Below are 5,980 nucleotides of genomic sequence, written 5' to 3' on the forward strand. Positions count from 1 at the left end.
TTGTGCGGGGCTGAGAGCCGGGGATGGGTCATTAACTCACAGAATTCAGCTCTTCCTCTTCTTTCTTGTTTTTTTGGTTTTTTTTTCCCCCATCCCGGCGAGGGTTAAGTGATTGTGCGGGGCTGAGAGTCGGGGATGGGGCATTAACTCCCCGGCACAGAATTCGGCTCTTCCTCTTCTTCTTTTTTTGGGTTTTTTTTTGGGGGTTTTTTTCGGATTTTTTTCCCCCATCCCGGCGAGGGTTAAGTGGCTGTGTGGGGCTGAAAGTCGGGGATGAGGCATTAACTCACAGAATTCAGGTCTTCCTCTTCTTTCTTTTTTTTTTGGGTTTTTTTTCCCCCATCCCGGCGAGGCTTAAGTGGTTTTGCGGGGTTGAGAGTCGGGGATGGGGAATTATCCCTGTGCCGAGGGGAAGGGAACCTGTGCTGGTGGTTGAGAAAGGAGGGAAACAGGTGGGAAAGGGGGGTTAGAGAGGAACAAAACCGGGCAGACACAGAGTTCTGGAATTCTGGTTGGAAGGGACCACAAAGCTCAGCTATCCCCACCTTCCAGGTTGCTCCAAACCCCATCCCAGGGGAAGCACAACTTCCCAGGAACCAGCTTTGGGATTTTGGGGTCACAAAAGTCCTGTTGGCTCATCTGACAGTCTCAAGGTGGGAACTTTCACCCACCAGGACGTTCCGGGCCCGACATCTCCAGGTTTTTTCCAGCAACATCCCCTCTGGATTCACACCCACTCTGTGTGTGGGAATCAAATTTGGCTGCTCAGATCTGCAACTCCATAAAATTTGGGCCCTAGATCTGATTTGATACCTTTGGGATTTACCAGTTATTATATCCTGTGGGGTTTTTTTTTTCCTTAAAATATTCTTTGTCTTCTTCCCTGTTTTATTCCCCCTTTTCCCTCAGCCAGAGGCTTTTGGATTAAACACAGCAAAGAGCGACTGAAATATGTGGGTTTTTTGGCTGCTGAGCCTCCAACGTGTCCGAGGAGCTGCAGGTGCTTGGAAAACATGAGGATGCAGGTGCAGCATCACCCGCTGGAGCTGGTGGGAATTAGGGGCCACCACGGTGGGTTTTGCAGCTCCAAACATCCCACTCTGGTGCTGGGAGCACAACCTGGGCCTGGATGGGGATGGTGAGAGCGGGAAGGGAAGAGGGAGAGTGGAGGAGACCGGAGGGACTGTCCTCCAGTGCTTGATTCTTCTCAGGAGGTGGCTCCTTCCACCTGGAGTTCCCACCCCCAAACCCTCCCCAGGGTGGTGGCCTTCATCTTTCTGAGGGACCTTCATCCTTCTGAGGGACCTTCACCCCTCTGAGGGACCTTCACCCCTCTGAGGGACCTTCACCTTTCTGAAGGACCTTCACCTTCCTGAGGGACCTTCACCTTTCTGAGGGACCTTCACCCCTCTGAGAGACCTTCATCTTTCTGAGGGACCTTCACCTTCCTGAGGGACCTTCACCTTTCTGACCTTCACCCCTCTGAGGGACCTTCATCTTTCTGAGGCACCTTCATCTTTCTGAGGGACCTTCACCTTTCTGAGGGACCTTCATCCTTCTGAGGGACCTTCACCTTTCTGACCTTCATCTTTGTGAGGGACCTTCACCTTGCTGAGGGATCTTCACCTTTCTAATGGACCTTCATCCTTCTGAGGGACCTTCACTTTTCCGAGGCACCTTCACTTTTCTGAGGGACCTTCACCTTTCTGAGGCACCTTCACCCCTCTGAGGGACCTTCACCTTTCTGAGGGACCTTCACCTTCCTTAGGGACCTTCACCTTTCTGAGGGACCTTCATCTTTCTGAGGGATCTTCACCCCTCTGAGGCGCCTTCACCTTCTTGAGGGACCTTCACCTTTCCGAGGGACCTTCACTTTTCTGAGGCACCTTCATTTTTCTGAGGCACCTTCACCTTTTTGAGAGACCTTCACCTTCTTGAGGCACCTTCACCCTTCTGAGGCACCTTCACCTTTCTGAGGCACCTTCATTTTTCTGAGGCACCTTCCCCTTTCCGAGGGCCCTTGTCTTCAGGGTTCAGCCCCAGGAGAAGGACAGTGATGCTCTTCCTGCCTGTCCCTTCCAACACCGTGGCTTTGGGTTCTGCCTCTGTCCAGGGGAAGGAAAACCTCCAGCAGCCAGGAGAATCCTCCCGGGAGCCTTCCAAAGGGATGGACTCCACCTCTTCCCCTAAAGCTGCCCTGCTTTGTGCAGAGAGCACAGGAACCCTCCCGAGAGCAGAGCTCTGGGCTTGGGAATCACAGTCAGCCTGTCCTGGCTGTTTCCAGCCAGGATAATCCACTTTAATGCCAATGGGAACAGTGGCAGTGGAGAAGAGGGAGCAGAGCTCTGGGTTTGGGAATCACAATCAACCTGTCCTGGCTGTTTCCAGCTGGGATAATCCCCTGATTATCCTTTGATGCCAATGAGAACAGTGGCAGTGGAGAAGAGGGAGCAGAACTCTGGGTTTGGGAATCACAATCAACCTCTCCTGGCTGTTTCCAGCCAGGATAATCCACTGATTATCCTTTGATGCCAACGGGAACAGTGGCAGCAGAGAAGAGGGAGCGTGGAAGAACATCCTCTTCCCACCTCTAAAGGGCACATGATGCCAGTCCTGGAGAAGCCCCCACAGGGTTAAAAAAAACCAAAAACAAACACCCTGTTCTTGGGATTTTTCTGTTCTCAGAGAAAAGAACCTGATATCCTGAAACAGGAAAAAAAAAAGGGGGAAAATAAAGATCCCAGAGAAAGATCCCGAGGGGAAAGGCGGTGGTTGTGCCCAGGAGGGAGTTTGGCAACCAGGCAGGCAGAGCTGAGTGCCCAGGACGGGTCATTCCCACTCTCCAGGGCTGAGCTGGGTCTGTATGAGGAGCCACAAACTTTTCCCTACTTGGATATTTGGATTATTTGCACGTGAGTGAGGTGGAAGGACGGGGTTATTCGAAGGCCAGGGGGAGATAAGAGCCCCTGCCCTGCTCAACAAAGAGACATTTCCATATCTGAGGAAGTGAGGCAACCCTGGCTAATTAGGAGGACAGACCCAGAGCCTCCCAGGAGGGAGAGATTTAAAAAAATCTCAGTGTTCCAAAGGTGAAGAGACCAGGAAAGCTCAACCAGAGAACCCCAAGGGTGTCCTGTGGCAGCTCCAGCCCTGGGAGGGGTGGTGGGGGTGGATCTCAGGAGGTTCCTGGAGGTGTGGGAGGTGGATCCATCCCAAATCTCCATGGGAGACACCCGAGGGCAAAGGCAAACTGGGCATTTCTAAGAGTTTCATGAGACAGAGGAGGATTTTGTGCCTCCCGACTCTCCGAGGGAGTTTTTCCCTCTCCCAGTCGTTGGCTGGAAGGACCCTTGGGAAAGCTGAGGCAGGGGGTGGAACTGTCATCATTTGGCTGCTCAGATTTGGAACTCTATAAAATTTGATCTGATTTTATACCTTGGGGATTTACCAGTTGTTATATCCCATGGTTTTGTTTTTTTTCCCCCAAAACATTCTTTGTCTTCTTCCCTGTTTTATTCTCCCTTTTCACTCGGCCAGAGGCTTTTGGATTTAATACAGCAAAGAGTGACCAAAATATGTGGGTTTTTTAGATGCTGAGGGGCCTGGGTGCCCCTGGGGGGGTCTGGGTGCCCCTGCACAGCAATTCCCAGCACAGGGGAATTTCTGGGATTTGGAAAATCCTCGGGAAAGGGGGGGGGATGCTGTGGCCCCGCTCCGTGTCCATGTGGCAAAGACCCAGAACATTCCAACCACCTGGAACATCCCTGACCACGGAGCCCTTCCAGTTGGGATGCGCTGATGGACCAAGGGTGACCCCGATGCTCATTCCTCACGGGATATTCCCACTGGGATATTCCCCGTGGGATATTCCAGCCGCCCCCAGCAGCCCCGGGGAGGGGCAGGGGAGGGTTAAACCCACCCCTAATCCCTGTTTAGGGGTGGAGGAGGCATCACCCACCCCCACAGTGCCCCTCCAGCACCTCCCTGGAGGCCTCACCCTCCAGCAGAGCCACTCAAACCATCTCCCATCCCGAGTGTGAGCCCAAAAAAAGTCATTTTAAGTGATTTTTCCCCTTTTGAAGAGGCCGGTCCCCGGTGGGCGATTCCACGGCGAGGGCGTGAGGAGGATCCTGCCTGGCCCCAGTCCCAGTAAATCCCAGTTCAGAGGCAGCTCAGCTCCATTTTGGGATGATTATTAACCCCAGCCCTGCTCGTTTGTTTGGCCTGTCTGAGGGGCTAAATATAGTGATGGGCTCAGGGGGAGAATCGTGTGCAGCTGCTGAATGTGACCCCCCAAAAAAACCCCCAAAAATGGTTGAAAAAAACCACAAATCCAACAAAACAGGAAAGACCACGGCTGGGAAATGAGAAGAAATGAGAAGAAATGAGAAGCAGCTGCGAAGAGGAGGGAGGAGATGTCGGGACAGGGAGGGCCTGACTTCAAAACTCGCAGGAAAATGGGACAAGAAAAATGTTGGAAGCCCTGTCCCGGGGTGGCCCCTTGGCCGGGAGTGATGGGAGCATCTCCAGGGTGGATCCTGCAGGGAGATGGGCAGGAATGGCTGCAGGATGTTGGGAAGCCACCACACAACCTCCTGCCCTGCCTTTGGGACAGACCCAAATGTCCCCAACGGGCAGGTGCCGGACCCAGGGAGATCCGGGGCTGGGAATTTTGGGAATGGGAAGCTCGGAGCGGTGAAACACTCTGAACACACACAGATGTGGGAAGGGAAGGGAAGGTTTGGGAAGGGAAGGGAAGGTTTGGGAAGGGAAGGGAAGGGAGAGTGGAGGGATCTGGTGGAGTGGCTTTTATCTTCTTGAGGAAAGCATTCAAATTTTGCTTCATTAGTTCTTTATTGGTTGGGTATTTCTATTTTTCTGGTTTTTGGGGGATTGGGTTCTCTTTTCTTATACGTATATAGTGTTTTCATAACTGTAAATAATCGTAAATATATATATACATATATTGCTTTAATTCAGTTTATATCAGGTCCTTTGGGGTGTTTTTTTCCCCCTTTTTCCCATTCCTTTAATAAGGGGAAGGGGCTTTTTGGAGTGGGTTCATGGACTTGTCTTGGTCCAAACCGCGACACCTCCAACCCCTTTTCCTCCCCGGCTCCGACGTTAAACTCCAACAGCTGCACCTGAACCGCAGTTTAACGTGGGCACAGAGCTCAGGGAAGGGCAACGCTCACCCCCCGCCTCTGATCCCGGTGCCAGGGGCACCCTCTGCCCAGGTGAACCCTCGTGTTTACCTGCCAACCCCCCTCTCCCTGCAGGTGCTGCCCGGGGGGGGACGTTCCTGGGGTCACCCCCCTGCTTTGTGCTCGAGGTTTCCTGTTTGCCCCCGGAGGGAGTTTGGGGTGAGAAGGGCCCCGGGTGGGTTTGTTTTGATGCAGCACAGCGAGGGAGAGCGGGGTGGCATCGCTCGGGCTGTGGTTTTGGCAGCTGCTGGCACCGGGTTCCCTCCCCGCAGGCAGGTGCTGCTCCCGCGACCGCGAGGAAGAGGAGGAGGAGGAGGAGGAGGAGGAGGAGGAGGAGGAGGAGGAGGAGGAGGAGGAGGGGGGGGGGGGGGAGCTCAGCTCTCACATCAAGGTGCTCCCAACCGAAGTGCTGCCCGCCTGCTCGGCTTGTGACGGGTGGGCCCAGCCCTTCCTGAGCCCCAAAATCCGCTCTGGGGATGCACCTGGGGCTGCTGAACCGCCCGGCCCTGGGGCTGCTCCTCACCCTGGTTCTGCTCCTCCTCACCCCAGTTCTGCTCCTCACCCTGGTTCTTCTCCTCACCCTGGTTCTGCTCCTCACCCCAGTTCTGCTCCTCGCCCTGGTTCTGCTCCTCACCCCGGTTCTGCTCCTCACCCCAGTTCTGCTCCTCGCCCTGGTTCTGCTCCTCACCCCAGTTCTGCTCCTCACCCCAGTTCTGCTCCTCACCCCAGTTCTGCTCCTCACCCTGGTGCTGCTCCTCACCCTGGTTCTGCTCCTC

At 54.2% G+C, this 5,980-nt stretch overlaps 1 long non-coding RNA gene across 1 annotated transcript in view; it reads left to right on the forward strand.

Moving 5' to 3' along the window:
• The first annotated feature begins 5,189 nt into the window (after positions 1 to 5,189).
• LOC113980803 overlaps positions 5,190 to 5,980 on the forward strand; it is a 2,010-nt gene continuing 1,219 nt past the window's right edge. Inside the window, exon 1 of the long non-coding RNA XR_003538224.1 lies at positions 5,190 to 5,237. This is a non-coding gene — a long non-coding RNA (uncharacterized LOC113980803). The remainder of the gene's footprint in view (positions 5,238 to 5,980) is intronic.

Source organism: Neopelma chrysocephalum, unplaced genomic scaffold (genome assembly GCF_003984885.1).
Source record: "Neopelma chrysocephalum unplaced genomic scaffold, ASM398488v2 Primary Assembly neopelma1_95251, whole genome shotgun sequence".
NCBI lineage: Eukaryota > Metazoa > Chordata > Aves > Passeriformes > Pipridae > Neopelma > Neopelma chrysocephalum.